Source organism: Canis lupus, chromosome 1, assembly GCF_003254725.2.
Source record: "Canis lupus dingo isolate Sandy chromosome 1, ASM325472v2, whole genome shotgun sequence".
NCBI classification, from domain to species: Eukaryota; Metazoa; Chordata; class Mammalia; order Carnivora; family Canidae; genus Canis; species Canis lupus.
In genome coordinates, this window is record NC_064243.1 from 120582965 (window position 1) to 120598426 (window position 15462).

The following is a 15462-nucleotide window of genomic DNA, read 5'->3' on the forward strand; positions in this document are numbered from 1 at the left end:
TGTTTATGACTGAGTTGGTTGCTGTGCCTGCCAGGTGCTGGCAGTCGGAAGCTGCCCGTAAATCAGGGGAGTTTTAGTGAACTTTGGCGTTTGGAGAGCGGGGAGCCGTGTCTCCCTCTCTCTCTCTCTCTCTCTCTCTCTCTCTCTCTGTGTGTCTCAGAGGCTGCGTGGACAGAATTTTCCCTGAGAAGAAAACGTCAAAGGGAGGGAGGCATCCGCGTGAGGTTGGAGGAGGCGATGTTAGAAGCCACCGGGGGCCGAGCGGCAGGTGCCACCTGGTGACCCGCGTGGGGTGGGGGGGTCTGGTCTCCCTTCTGGACGTGCGTGCGCGTGCGTGCGCGCGGAGTCAGGGCCCGAGCCCTGCAGGAGGCAGGTCTGCGGAGAGAGGCCTTCAGAAGACCCGGCCCAGGGCGGTGCCTTGCTGCCGATTCGGGCTTTTCATGTAGCAGACAGCAGAGCCACCCAGGGTCGGTGGACTCGGGCGTCCGGAGCTCCCTGCTGAGGCCACCCCGGAGGACGAGGTGCGGGGTGGCCGTGGGGAGGGGGGTGGCGCCTGAACCCGCACACGGGAGGGGTGGGGAGAGCATTTATATGATAATCACAAGCTTTTATTAGCCCTGGCAAATCATGCCAACAAAACGCCGGGAACATCATGTAAAATTGTAAAATACCTTTATTACTACATTCAGACGACTCTCGCAGTTATGCAGGATCGGAGCTCCTAACCTAGAATTATACAAATGAGAGATGTATTACATCCGTGTAATACATAAAACACCTCAACTTGGGGAAGAGGGAAAAAAAAAAAAAAGAAGAAGAAAGAAACTCTTTTATTAAAAATTTAAATTAAACCCTTTCAGAGATGTTCGGCAACACGCCCACGTCCCTTCCCCATCGTCCCCACCCCTTTTGTCAAGACAAGTCCCAGATTCCTGTCTGCTGCGCTTTCTCTCCGCAATCCACGTCTCTCCGGGGCTTGAGGGAGAACCTCGCTGGGGTTGCGGACGGGCCTTGCCACCGTGGGAGTGCCCTGCACCTGCTCAGCCCCAACGGGGCTCTGTCCCCGGGCGGGGAGCACTGGGCTTTCCCTTGTGGGGGACGGGCCTGTGCCGCCCCCCGGTTCTCCTCGGCCCGGGTCCCTCTCCGAGTGGTCGTGTGCCCCGCGGGCCTGGACCTGGAGGAGTGCGGCACACGATGCGCTCCGCCCCGGGGGGCCGGCTCCCCCCTGGAACCGGGGCTCAGGGGACAGCACCCTCCCTCTTGTGCCTCCCGCATCTTCACATCCTGGAGCCCAGATTTCCACTCTTGAATTTTTCACAGGTTAAATATAGCATCGGTTTATTAGAATCCAAAGTCCTGCGTCTAACAGATTAAACTGACAACACTTCCATCACCACCGGGCCCATGTGGCTTGAAGGGAGATGGGATTTGTGCAAGGGAGGGTGCCCCCCTCCCCCCACCCCGACTTTACGGTTTGGGAGAAGAACCTGACACTCAGCCCATCGCGTCCTCACCCCACCTCAGGATTATCTTCAGGACTTCCCACTCGGGGCGTAGGAGTGAGGGCTTAGAGCCAAGGTGGGTACCAGGTGATGGCGCCCGTTTGGCACCGGGGGTTTGGCGCCAGCAAAGGGGCGCCCCGGGGAACGGGGCCCAGAAATTAGTGCCACCTCGGGAGGAGATGTAGTCAACTGGGAAGTCGAGGGCCCTCATCCCGAATTCAAATCGAGTTTGACGTAGTGACGGTGCCCCAGACCGTGCATCCCGGGAGGAGGCTGAGAGGGGCTGGTCAGGGCCTCACCCCGCTTGCCACCGTAGGGCCATTTACTCCGGAGGTCACCGAGCCCTGTGCTGGCTGGAGAGCGGGCCGTGGCCCACAAGAGCCTCCCGTTGCCAGCCCAGCAGGACCCTGATTGTCTGGAGGCAAAGCGGGCGGATCTCGAGCGGGCATTCCCAAGGCCCCGTACTTGCGCCCCGCTTCTCCCGCGGTTGGCGCTGGTGGAGGATGCGAGTATGGGAAGGGACGGGGCCTCCCGGGCAGGGCTTTAAAGGGCCCTGCGAGGAGGAGGAGGAGGGACGGTGCCAAGTGAGGGAGGTTTTAATCACAGGTGTGTGGGTGACCCCGACCTCACCCCGCCCAAGCCCGGGCTCGTCGCAGCCCCACTGTATATCTTCCAGCCATCACATTTACACAGTATCTTAAAATAACATTTGTGATAAATGTGCAATTTAACTAATTTATGGTGCTATGATGTGCTCAGGGCTACATGCAAGATGAAAATCTTAAATGGAGCTTGAACAGCTCACTTCACAACAAGAAATCAATATGCCACATCTTAGCTATTCGCCGCAGTCAACATTTAGCAAAAATATCAGTGATGTATCTTTAAGTTTTAGGCAGCAAGAATTCTATAATTAACCAAAATCGTACATAGTTAGAGAGGGTTGGTTATGATGAGGACCCAGATCTCCCTGGCATCTCCGTTCTATTTTCATTCTGCAAAAGGAAAAAAAAAAAATATATATATATATATATATTGATAGCCACCAGAGAGCCGCTTCTCCCCAGGGTGCTGTGTGCTTAGGTGGACGTGTGAGCCTCCCCAGCAGAATGCAGGGCTGTGTGGTCTCTGCCAACCGGGAGGGAGTCCTCTTCTCAAGTTCAGACCGCTCCGGCCAGGTGGGCTTCGGGGGCCCCAACCCCTGACCAGCACCCGCCCGCGCCGCAGGCCTGGTGAGCCAATAAGACAGAAGAGAGAAGAGGCCCCGGTAACCTATTCGCAGTGCTGGGGAGCGCTGAGAAGGAGACAGGAGCCCATGGGAAGCAAGGCTGCCTTTTGCAAATCCGGTGTGAAAACTTGTTGTCTCCAGAGATTTCTAAGTCGTCGAATGGGAAGGAGACAAAAAAAAAAAAAAGAAAGAAAAAAGAAAATTTAAATGATTTTATTTTTTTTCCTCAAATTCATCTGTGAAGTTGTCTCGGAATTGGAGGATTGCAACGGCATGTTGTCCTGTGGACGATGTAGCACAAGAACAACGCGCTTCGTTTTATAGGGAAGCCGACGTGAAAATGAAAACACGCAAACCCCAGCGCCTCTCTTTAATGATAGATGCCTTAACCTTAAAATAATAGCTATTATCCTTTTAGCTAATGGAGAGAATTACCATTCTTGCTCTGCCAAAGATAGTTATTCTTTTGGTAATAGAAACACTAACCTTTTTTTTTTTTTTTTGTTTTCCCTCCCCAGGGATTTATCAGTAGGCACGTGTCATCTTTGGCGAAGGGAAACTGAAAACGCATCTCCCGTGGGACCCCGGTGCCCGTCGCCACCTCTCGGCCCTGCGGCTGACCCCGGGGGACACGGAGAGGGAAGTCGTGCCCGTGAGCCCGCCCTGGTTCCAGGGTGCGCTGGCCTCCGCAAGCCATGCCGTCGGGAGCTTCGGGAACAATCCGGGGAAGGCCTCGGCTCCGTGTCTCGGCACACGGCCCCTGGGGAAGGAAAACTCCCTCTGGCAAACCCCACCTTCCTTCCCGTGTGTGGCGTGGCGGCAGCTGAGGGCCCCCAGGGTCAGGCCCAGAGTCTGCTTCAGCGGGGACCTGCTGGCTGTCCTCCCGCTCCGCGTCTCCGAGCCCTAGGGGACAGGCCATTGCTGGACTCCCGGGCACCGTTGTCTCCCCTCCCCAAGGATTTGCCAGGAGGCCACCCCCAGGAGGATCTTAAAGGCAAGCAAACCCGGTGCTGGGTGGGCTTTGGCAGCTCCTCGGGCATCCGGGACCACCTTTGATCTGGGACCTCGCTCCCGGTGGCCCCGGGCACCACAACGGATTTGGCAAAATTGCTGCTCGGTGGCCTGACCGTCAGCCCACGATGTCTGGACAGTCCCGGACAGAGCCGGTGACTCGCTCGGGCCGCGCCGTGAGACCTAAAGCAAAGGTAGCGGCTTCTTCATGCTCAGCATTTGGGGAGCGGGCGGGTGGTCAGTGCCCTTAACCTCCCCCCTCTCCCCGGGCTCCAAAGAGCCAGTGTGGTCAAAATCAAACCCCCGCGCGATGGAAGATCAGAGGCACCGCTTCTCCACCACCTTTGTGGAATGTCATGTGCTCGTATATTCTTAATAAATCATCCCTGATGATAATGATGATAAGCTAGGTGACCTCTTTCCGGGGATGAGCATCCACAATTAGCTCCACCCGGGAGTTAGGATGCGCTGTTATTTAACGTCTAACCCGTGCCGTTCGACGCAGAGGCCACGGCCACGTGGGACTACTCAGATTTAAGTGGAATGAAATGAAAGGCTTAGTTCCTCGGTCGTAGCGGCCACCCGTCCAGCCCTCGGTGGCCACCTAGGGCTAGCGGTCACGCCGCTGGGGCGGCACGGGTCCGGAACGTTCCGGGCGTCACGGAAAGTTGGTTTGGACGGAGCTGTTCTTCCCGCGAGTGAGAGCTCGTGGCTTAAAGATGAAAGCGTGTGCTTCCAGGCCTGGGTATTTCTAAGAATCCTCCGTTTGCCAATTCGGGCACAGGCAACCTTGTCACGTGCTAACATCTCCGATCAAAGCCAAGGACGCACATAATTAACCTTGAGCGTAAAATTATAAACAGAAGTGCAAAGCACCCGTGTATGAAGGTGCCGATCGTCCCTCCTGCCGTGGACAGGCGCAAAGCCCAGGGATGGGCTGCACGCGGCCGTGACCTTGCCCTGCCCTTAGCGGGCGCGCGCCCCGCAGTCCTTGTGCTGCTTGTTCCCTTTGCCCAAGCGGACCTGAATCCTTCTCCGGGGCTTGGAGACTCAGACGTGGCCGGCGTGGCCCGTCGCCCCCACACGTGAGGACGGCGAGTCCCGTGACCCCACTCAGGCCCGCGGACCCCACGGGGGCCCCCGACCCGCCCCCTGCTACAGCCCCAGGCGCTTCGGGGGTGCAGGGGGGGGCTTGAAGGTCTGTCCCGCTCTCTCTTTCAAAATTAAAACATATAAATCGGACTTTGGGAACGACTTTTGAAATTCAGAGGGGGGCGGGGAGGGACGGTGAGTTACGTTTTAAAAATTACTGCGTTTCAACATCTCACTTCCATTACTTTTTTTTTTTCCTCCCCACAGCAGGATTCCAGGGACACATTTACGACCGTCATAATTGTGAGTTAGAGATCTCCCAGGCCAAGTGAAATGAAATTACGAGAAACTGAAATCTGTTTTAATTGGAGCATTTATGGAAAAAAAGAAGTCAGACTGGCTGCTTTTTCCTTTATGTGGCTCTCCGGTTCGGGGCCGTACCTGCGTCCGGGAGCCTGGGCCGGCCAGACTCGGGCGGCCACAGAGCAGGGAGGAAGAGAGAGAGAGAAGAGAGAGAGAATGAGGTAGGTGTGTCAGGAAGGACTCATTTTCTTAGCTTTAAAAAAAAAAAAAATGAAGGTACAGTGGCGGGAGTTCCGCCTCAGTGACCATGAAACCGAGTCGGCAAAAGCTGAAGGACCGGGCTCCTGAAAGCCTCATCAGGGCTTGTCATCGCTCTAATGAATATCATTTAAATTGCTTTGTATATTGGTGGAGTTTGGATGTCGATTTAATTTGTGCATGTGTTTGAGTTCTTCTGCTTGGCTAGGCTAACAGAGAAGCAGCCGCCTAATGAAAACTGAGTTGGTGACAGTGTGATGTGCTCCAACCCAGTCAAATGGGTTTGAAGGTCTGCAGTGACAGCTCTCAGGGAGGAGTGGGTCTGGCCGGGGTGGGGGGGCGAGAGGGGAGGCTTTCCCAAGCGGCGGGCGTGTGGGGACCTGGGAGGTGGCCGTGCCGGGGACCCACGTGTCGTCCTCGGTCCTCGATCGCCGCTCAGCCCAGACCCCCCACCCAGCAGGCTGAGCCACCCCGTCCCCCCGGCCCAGGGCGCTGTGCCCGTGGAGCGAGGTCCCCGCGGCTCTCCCCTCCCGTGGATCAGCGGCACGCAGGTGAAATTCCTGGGAAGGCCACCGCCCGGAGCAGGGGATGTGGCTGGAGGCCCCCCGCTGGGATAAGAGGGCATCCTCATGCTCCAACACCCCAAAGACGCAAAGGCCTTCTCCCCCGTCGTTTCACCCCCTGCCATCCGGGGAGGGGGGCGGGCTGGGCTCTCGTGGGAACTCTGTGTAGGTGAGGCCGGGGTGGCCTGCCTGCCCGGGGGTGGGATGGGGGTCGGATGGGGGTGGCGGGGCCCTGCCACTATCAGGAAGGTCAGCCAGGCTCCTGTTTGCAGAAACACCACAAGTGCAGGCCGAGCATAAACCCGGTTGTCCGCTTGCTCCCCACGCAATCCCTCAGCTCCCTGGGTGGTTCTGGAAGGAGCGTGGCCTTCGGCCGGGGCGTTGCAGGCAGGGACTGGGTGTCCGGACTCCGGGCGCTGCAGCTGAGCACCCGCGGCCCAACACCCAAGCTGTCCCCGGGGAGCCGAGCCAGCGGGTGGGCCCAGGCCTGGGGGCTGGGGAGCGGGGACCAAGCCTACGAAGGCAGCGCCCTTCTCTGCACCCCCCGCACCCCCCACCCGCCCTGCACTTCTCAAGGCCGGACCGTCAAACGGGCCCAACCCGCCTTCAGCCGCCTTCTCCAGCCTCTCGTAGCTTCTCAGAGGTTGTCAATCGTCACCTGATCAACTCGGCAGCACATAACCTGGGAAAAATGAGCACAAACGAGGATGTGCTTGGGGGTCTGGGCTGCTTTCTCGGCCTCTCGACCCCCTCCAGCCCGATCCCTGCAGGAGTCTGATGGGGGGGGGGGGTTGGTCCTCCTGAGGCTGTGGAAGAGACAGACCCAATCCGCGGAATCAGACTCAAGGTGGAGATGTGAGGCGTCCACGGGGCAGCTCGACCCTCTGTCCCCTCTGTCTCCCAGTGGAGAGGCAGGCCCGGGTCGGCGCGGGGCAGCGGAAGGACACGGGGCCTGGGGCCGGGGCTCCCTGGAGGCTCTGGGAGCAGATGGAGGAGGGCGTGGAGGGGACTTGGGCCCCACGGCCCCTTTGGTAGTAGGCGTTGGCTCTCCTGAACGTGGGGGCCCATGGCTTTGTCGTGAGCGGAGGTCCGAGCAGCGTCTGCGTGCCTGACACTTGAGGTGGGGGCCCCGGGAGGCTCTCCTGTGACCCTGCACGGTTCCCAGGGGGGCTGAGCCTTCGCGTCCCCAGGGGCTGGACCCGGGGACCAGAGGGCAGCCCGCCCACCCCGCCCCCACCCTGCACCGGCACCAGGGACCAAGCAAAAGCCTAAGACCCGGCGCTGGGCTTGGGCCAGTTTGGAGCCAAGCTGGAGAAAGGAGACAAAACAATAGTGACAAATAGATGTCAGACGTCCGAGCTCGAGCGAGGGTGGGCAGCAAACAAAGCGGAATTACAAGGCTCAGTCCCTGAACATGGAGGAGCCCTGGCGGGGAGCCCATCCTCGGCGCGGCGGGCCCGGGCCTTGAGGGTCCGATAAGATTGGCGACTGCAGGGACACGAGGGCAGGGGAGGCCACGGCCCCGCTGTGAGGAATAGTCGGGAGGCCTGTGGCTCGTCTGCGGGGGACGGTCACCTCCTGAGAAGCGCCCCCCGGATCCCCTGAAATTAAACGCTGCGGCCCCACAGGTGGTTTGCCGTCTGTCTGTCTGTCTGTCTTTTCCTGTAACTCGTTCCATGGTGTTTCCCACGTGGGGCTCTTTTAGGATGTCTCCCGCAGATTCTTAACCAGGTAGGGGTTGTGTGCACATCCACTCCCTGGCGTGCAGGCTGGCGGGTCCCAGGGGCCCTCGCGCCCCCCCCCCCCCGCCCCTGCTGCCTTCCAGAACTCGGACCTCACGGCCGCCCCTTCCCTTCCAGTGCTCGTCGGGATGCTGTCGGCAGGAGTGGGTTCGGGGTCTCAGGCGGGGAGTGTGGCCCAGGGACGCGAAGGTGGGGCTTGGCGGCTCCCGCCACCGCTGGGCGCAGGTGCCTGGTGCTACCCCGGGAACCCGGCTCCCTCCGTCCTTCTCCCTCTCGTGTCTCCGCTCCGCGCGTGGGCAGCTCCCCGTCCAGGTCCCGCGCAGCAGCCTGGGGGCCAGCGCCCGGGGCGGCAGGGATTGGGGCGCTCCTGGACAACCGCTGTGATTCTGCCTCTCCCCCGAGGCCAGGTTCAAGCCGCACGCTTAGGGTTCAGGTTTGGGACGCAGAGGGCTCCGTCTGCAGGGTGGTGGACGTTCCTCTTTGTGTCTTGCCTATGTCCAGCCGCAGCTTTGCCACTGGGGTGATGAGCTACAGGGAGATTCTCAGGCTCCTCAGGAGGCGGCTCCTCTGAATAAAGGATCTCGGTTTTCTAGAGAGCAATAGGGCCAAGGCTGGTGGGAAGCCGAGCTATGGGACCTCCACTGGGCGCCAGGGGCAGGTCGTCCTAGTGGCAAGCACCGGCGGGGCGGGGCAGTGGGCAGCGTCTCCTCTTCCTTGGGTGGAAACGTCCCTGGACGCTGCTAACCTTGGGACCCTCCTGGCTGCTTAAGGGACAGCTGGAGGGCCGTGCCCTACAGACGGGGGCTTCTCTCGCCCAAAGGCTTTTGGTCCTTTCTGTCGCACCTCCTAGCCCCTGAAGTGGCTGCGGACCAGAGTGTACTAGAAAGTAGATTCCAGAAAGCCGGACTCTCTGGCGCCTGAGCTGAATGCTGAATATTCAGCTGGCAAAGGTCGTGGACTGTCGCCTGTGGACGGAGTAGGACCTGCAGCTCGTTGGGTGTGAGCCCCACTTAGGAACCAGACAAACTCGACTTTAATTCATTGCCGAGTCTTGGAAACGGGGAGGTTTCAAACAGATCTCTCGACGTCACATTGCTCCGTGACAGTGCATGGCTGCCCGCCTCAGGCCGCGGCGCGGTGGCTCTCGGGTGGCCCCCTCCCCCACCTATTTGTCTCCTGGGCTAGGCTCCTCCAGAAGTGAGGCCGGGATGGGAGATGGGCGTTGGAGGGTCGGCTGTCCCTCTGACAGGTGATCCCAGGAAGCACAGGTAGGACCGAGTGGGAGGTGAAGGGGGCAGGGGTGAGAGGGGACCGGTAAGGGGAGGAAGCCACTTCCACGTGCATTCAGGAGCAGGCTGCCCTGGAAGGCTCTGCAGGATCCGGCCAGGAACCCCCCGAGTGGTCCCATCCGAGGGCCAGGGGGCTGGGCATCCCCACCTCCTGCCTGTTGCTGGCTGAGCACTTCCCCCACCACCACCCGTGCATGGGGCGTAGAGACCCGGGGACTTGCAGGACGAAGCCCTTGGCGGGCACAGGGGAGATGGGCAGGGGCTCTATGGAGCACCTGCCACCTGGCTCATCAAATGTCCATGTTCCTGTGTGGCCCCTGCACTCCTGTAGGCCTTAACCAGGGGGCTCCCTACCTGTTGGGCCCCCGCACTCCTATAGGCCTTAACCAGGGGCCCCACTCCCAGCTGGGCCCCCACACTCCTGTAGGTCTTAACCAGGGGACCCCTCCCATGTGGCCCCTACACTCCTGTAGACCTTAACCAGGGGCCCCCTTCCCCGCTGGACCCCTGCACTCCTGCAGGCCTTAACCAGGGAGCTCCCTACCCATTGGGCCCCAGCACTTCTGTAGGCCTTAACCAGGGACCCCCCTGCCCACTGGTCCAAGTGAGAGGGCTCCCCACGAAGGGGAGTGACTGGGCCAAGATAACTCCCCACGTCAGCCACCAGCCACGGAGATGCCTCGAGAGCTCAGGGGCCCCCCACCCCCCACCCCCTGCTGTTTCCACTCCCCTTTGCTACTTATTCCAGGGAGACTGGAGCCCCGGATGCCTCACTCATCCGTTTTATTTTATTTAGTTATTTAATTATTTACTTATTTATGTGTTTATTACCCATCTAGTTCCAGAGATAACGTAGGGCTTCTGTACAGCTCATTAATTGCCTCATTGCTGGCTAGAAACAGTGAGATTGGCTGAGAGGGGAAGGAAGTACAGTGAGCAGGTCGGGGGGGGACCCCAAGAACCAGGAGACGTGGGAACCTGGCGAGGGGCTGCAGCGCCCCACCTGCTCCGGGCCGCACAGGAGGCACAGGAAGTCCCTCCCACAGGAAGTCGCAGCCCCGGCCCAGGGCACACCTTGCGGTGCCCAGCAGGATGGGGGCACCCCCACCACCCCAGCCAGGGGGGCCAAGGCAGCTGGCCTTTGCACCGTCCAGGCTCCTGGCACCCGCTGCCGGGGGTAGCGGTGGGCAGTGGGTGGCAAGGTTGCGAATGCCAGGAGGGGAGGCAGTCCTGCAGCTCCAGACGTCGCCCATCCTGCCCCCACCCCACCCCCGCCGTTCCTTGGTGCGAGCAGATGTGTCCTGCCCCCACAAGAATGCCCTGTCATAAAGTTAGTGTCGGGATCCACGGGGATCATAATAGAATCAAGGTGGGCCCAGCTGCCCTGAGAACGTGGAGGTGAATTTGCAGCCCGTGTCCTCCCCCCACCCCCAGGAGGGCTGAGGGGGGCAGAGGGAGCGCGGCACCGCGGCGGGGCGTAGGGGGGCCGCGACCCCCAAGTTCCCGGCAGGGAATGACCCCACATCACCCCTCCCCGTGCCACCCAGCCTGCCCCATCCCGCCGGCCCCAGGAAGGCATCGTGCCCACACTGCAGCCCCTTAGGCCCGAGGGGTGGACAAAGGGGGTCGGGGGACTAATTTCATTTGGGTTTTCTCTGCTGAGGCCCTGCCTGGCAGCCAGCTCTCCCAACACCCACATGTCCCAACTGCTCCGTCCATCAGCTCTTGTCCAACTTAACTATTCATTTTATGTATTTTAATTTGGGCAGAACATTTATTTGGCTTAAATTTCCTTTTCAGGGGTTGGAATGTGCCTTCCACACACAGGCAGAGATGATCTGCTCGAATTTCGTCAGAAGGAGTTTAGTTTACAAAGATAGTAACTGAGCTATTAAAACCAACAACCCCTTTTAAAGCAAACAGACCATTAAAATATAGGAACAGTTTATGGCATAAATAAAATGGAGGATATAGATTATTTAAAGATAAGATTTTCAAGAAACAGGGATAAAAAAACATTTAAATAATTTCTCCACGATATATATTTCTTTCTTTTTTCTTTTCTTTTTTTTTTTTTTTTTACAAAGTGAACTTCAAAATGCAAATGCAAATTAAAAAAAAAAAGCACAGAAAGACATTAAAAATCCATCTTCTTAGTCAAGGCGTACAAAAAAGGCTTGACTTTTCCTTGTAGATCTGTAGATGATTTCAGAGGGGCGGGGTGCGGGGAACTACTTGAATTCATAAATGGCAGGATTCACCCAGCTTGGGAAGCCACACTGTGGAAAAAGAAGCAAGACATTTGCTTCTAGATCATTCTCTCGGGCGGGCTGACAGAGACAATAATTTCGTCCATTAGTCCGATCCATTGTCTTCCTTCGGCGCAGAAGTGCTGTACCGCGGAGGTAGATTTCCACTGCTATGCGTATTTTAAGGGTTATTTGGCAACACGAGTAAAGCTAAAAGTAGCCTCTTAATCTAATTAATTGACATTTCTGAATCTTGCTTTCACAACAACACATGGTTTCATGTTCTGGGTTTTAGCACTTGTCAAGCTTTTTTGGAGAATGTTTTGGTCAGAATGACAAGATAATTTGTGGCTGAGACTCCAAGCTAGAGAAGTGTTTAAGGCTATAATGATTTATTATCATCACAGAATAACAAAATTTACCAAGTGTTTCATCAGAATTTTTGAAATAAGTTTGCCACCATAGGAGAAGCAGCCGGGTGGGGGTGGGCTGCGCGGAGCCGGGGAGGGCTCGGGCTCCGCAGGCAAACCCAGCCATGACCCAGCCCTTCCCATTCCTCCCATTTCCCTCCGACCGACCGCGCGTTTCCTTGAGAGAGAAACCCCAGAGCATTTTTAGGAGGACGAGGGGTGGTGGAAGCGCAGAGAGAGAAATCAGACCTCTCCCCCGGCTCCGCGAGCAGGAAACCCAAGTCCCCGACTCCGCTCGTAACATATATGTGGCTACAGCCAGCGATGAATTTCTACATTTTGGCACCGGTCAGAGTGAAAGTAGTCGCACTATCTATAGAAACTTTGAGATGGAGAACACTTGGAGTATGCTACTGAAAATGCAAGAAACACATTTTTGAAAGGATGAAATAATATCACTGAGTGACAGTAAATTAACATGCTGACATTTGCAGACTTTCAGAGCATTGCCATAAAAAGAAGTAATACAACATGACTAATTTGGACTTCTTCTTTCTTCCTTCCTAGGCAGAGACAGCCCTGCCCCTCCTCGGCCACCCTGCAGGCTGTGCCCAGCCGGCACTTCCTCCTCTTTCCCGGGAAACACTCCCGGCTTCCCGCTGCCGGGCGCCTCTCGGAGACGCTGTGGAGACGGCGAGCGGGACTCCTGCGCCCACGGGATGCTCTCTGGAGTGCCGGGCAGGTGGTCCCTGGCGGGCGGGGGGCATGGCCTGCCGGCCCACCCCGCTCCCCCTCCACACACACACCGTGCAGTGCCGGGGCTGGGGGAGTCCTTGCACACCTTCCAGCATCATGGCACAGATGGAGAAACTGAGGCACAGAGAGGCTCCACGTTCCCAGGCCTCTTCTCTCCCTCCGCCCCCCACCACCGGGGCCAAACATCCAGCCCCGTAAGTCCTCCAGGTGAAAACGGGCATCCCAGCCACCGCCCTGCTGGGAAATAAGCCTTCTGCGGAAGCACCCGCTGCACATTTGCTAAATTAATGAAAAAGGAACTGCACGGGGTGAGTCGATGCCCCGGCTCGGTGTGTCCGGAGTGGGGGCTCTCACAGCCGGCCTCCCCCTCTGTCAGACACCGGGGTGGCCGTGCCCTCCCCGGGGAGCAGGATGCTCCTTTGTTCTGCGAGCTGGGTTTCCCAGGTGAGCGCCACCCCCTTCCCAGCAAAAGAGACAGGGGGTCTGCATTGTCGCCCCGCACGGTGCCCGGCCCCCTGGAGGGGCTCGGCCGACCTGTGTTCAATCCTCGGGACGTGACACAGGCTCGTTTTCCTCTTGGAAGAGCACGAAGGAGTTTCTAGAAACCACTGCGCTGGGGTGCCCTGGAGAGCCGCACGGGCGAGGCACCCAGGGGCCAGGGGTGGAGGTGCTGAGACTGAGCCCCGAGCTTTCTGTGCAGCCTCAGATCCTGACGGAGACCCAACCCCGGAGGGGCAGGGGGCAGGGAGCAGCCGACGGCTGGACCTTTACTTGGTGTCGTCTGACCGCGGGGACTTGGCTGATGTACGAGAAGCCCCTGCGAGAGATGAGCCAGGCGTGGACGGGGTGGGTGAGGGTGACCGTGGCCGTGGCCCAGACAGGGGCGGAGCTGGGGGGGACACGGGGAGGAGCCCAGGCTGCAGCGGGGAGGGGAGGGCGGGGGTGAGCGTGAGTTGCTGGCCTGCCGGGTTTCAGATTTGGGCCCAAGTGGGGGTGGGGGGGAGCAAAGAGAAGAGGACCCCGGAGGCCGGCGAGCCTGAGTCTGCGCAGGGCCAACGTCTGCGCTCTGGACCCTCGGCCTGGGAAGTGAGCGTCAGCCGTGGCAAGCGACAGGCCAAAAGCTCATACCTGCCGTGCTGTTGTGATTATTAAAAATCAGATCCCGGGCAGCCCTGGTGGCCCAGCGGTTTAGCGCCGCCTTCAGCCCAGGGCGTGATCCTGGAGTCCTGGGATCGAGTCCCACATCGGGCTCCCCGCATGGAGCCTGCTTCTCCCTCTGCCTGTGTCTCTGCCTCTCTCTCTGTGTGTGTCTCTCACGAATAAAATAAATAAAATCTTTAAATAAAAAGAAAAATCAGATCCCACCACCAGGCCCCGTCCGTCTGGCGGAGGCTGCTTCAGCACCCCCGACCCCTCACTCCCCCCCGACGCCTGAGTTCTGGGCTTGGCCCGAGGCCTGACCCGGCCACCTGATGATTTGAGGAGCCCACTGGGCTCGGGTGGGGGACACATGAGGGATCACGGATGGGCCACCTTCCCTCCATCTGCCCGCATCCCAGCTTTCTGCGCCAACACCGACCCGTCCTGTCCCCGAATGTCCACCCTGAGTTGCAAGAACAGGGGTTTCTGGGGAACACGCAGTCTCCTGCTTGTTTTCCTTATTCTGAGCAAAAGCTGAGTGAGCTCAGAAGCGGGCGGGCCGGCTGCGGGCAGGGGGTAGGCACCTTGGGTGTCCACCCGGCCCTCCGACCTCCGCCGGCTATGCCTGGCCTGCCCCCGCCAGGCCCCTCTGGACCCTGCCGGACCCCGCTGGACCCCACTGGACCCCACTGGACACTGCTGGGCCCCGCAGGACCCTGCAGGACCTCGCTGGACCCCGCCGGACCCCAATGAACCCCGCAGGACCCCACTGGACCCCGCTGGACCTCGCTGGATCCCACTGGACCCCGCTGGGCCTGCGTGAGCCCGGGCGGCCAGACTGTTACGAGCTAACCCAAGTTGAGACTAACCTTTCAGCAGAACAGTTTGAGTTAAAATAAAGGGATTGAAAAAGAGTACAATGACCAAAAAAATCTATAAAAATGCAATTGCGCTAATATAATTTTATCACTTATTTAAAAATTTAGTCGACCCAAAAGACTACCAAGTGTGAAATTAAGGAACAGCTCCTCTACTTTTATGGAAATCACTCTTCCTCACTTGTCTAATAGCCTGATTTTGTCAGATCATTTATTTCCATGGTTTTAAAATGAGCTTGACAGACAGAATTTTATAACACCACTTTACTGCAAATAAGAACATCATTTTCGCTTATTAAAACTGAAGCTTAGAGAAAGCATTAAAATTAACAGTTCACTCTGCTTTAACCTTTTGAATCCTGCCGCGACGTTACGGGGAAGGCCGCGCGCGAGGGAGGCCGTGGGTCCCGGGTGGACGCCGGGCGGCGGGTGGGGAGACGGGAGCCCGGGGAGACGGGAGCCAGGGGGTCGGGAGCCCGGGGGAGTCGGGAGCCCGGGAGGGATGGGAGCCCAGGGGGGACAGGAGCCCAGGGGGTCGGGAGCCCAGGGAGACTGGAGCTGGGGTGTCAGGAGCACGAGGGGTCGGGAGCCCAGGAGAGTCGGGAGCCCAGGAGGGATGGGAGCCCAGGGGACGGGAGCCGGGGGGTCGGGAGCCCGGGAGAGTTGGGAGCCTGGGAAGGATGGGAGCCCAGGGGGGATGGGAGCTGGGAGCCCGGGGGGACGGGGGGGACGGGAGCCGGGGGGGTGGGAGCCCAGGCCTTCGGGGACTCGCCCAGCTGGAGATGGCCGTGCTGTGCCCTGTGCCCCTGTGCCCTGTGCCTGGCGGGGTCCACGGCCCGACGATGAGCACCAGCCATGGGAGGCCGGGCTGCCACCCGGGGGATCCCGCAGGGCCACTTAGTGTGCGGCTCAGGGGCCTGCTTTGCAGCCCAGGAGACCAGACCAGGGTGGAGGGCCAGGCGCTCTGGGGGCTCACGCGTCTGGTCCTTCCTGCCTTCGTCCCTCAGGTGCCGCTGAGCATCTTCCAGGTGCCAGGCTCGA

The 15462-nt window shown here is 59.0% G+C and overlaps 1 non-coding gene across 1 annotated transcript; it reads left to right on the forward strand.

Annotated features, from left to right (window-relative positions):
* Positions 1-323: 323 nt before the first annotated feature.
* Positions 324-14763, forward strand: LOC112645600 (uncharacterized). Its single transcript, XR_007403311.1, has 4 exons — positions 324-521; positions 3249-3935; positions 5101-5357; positions 12215-14763. It is a non-coding gene; the product is annotated as an uncharacterized LOC112645600 (transcript).
* Positions 14764-15462: the final 699 nt, after the last annotated feature.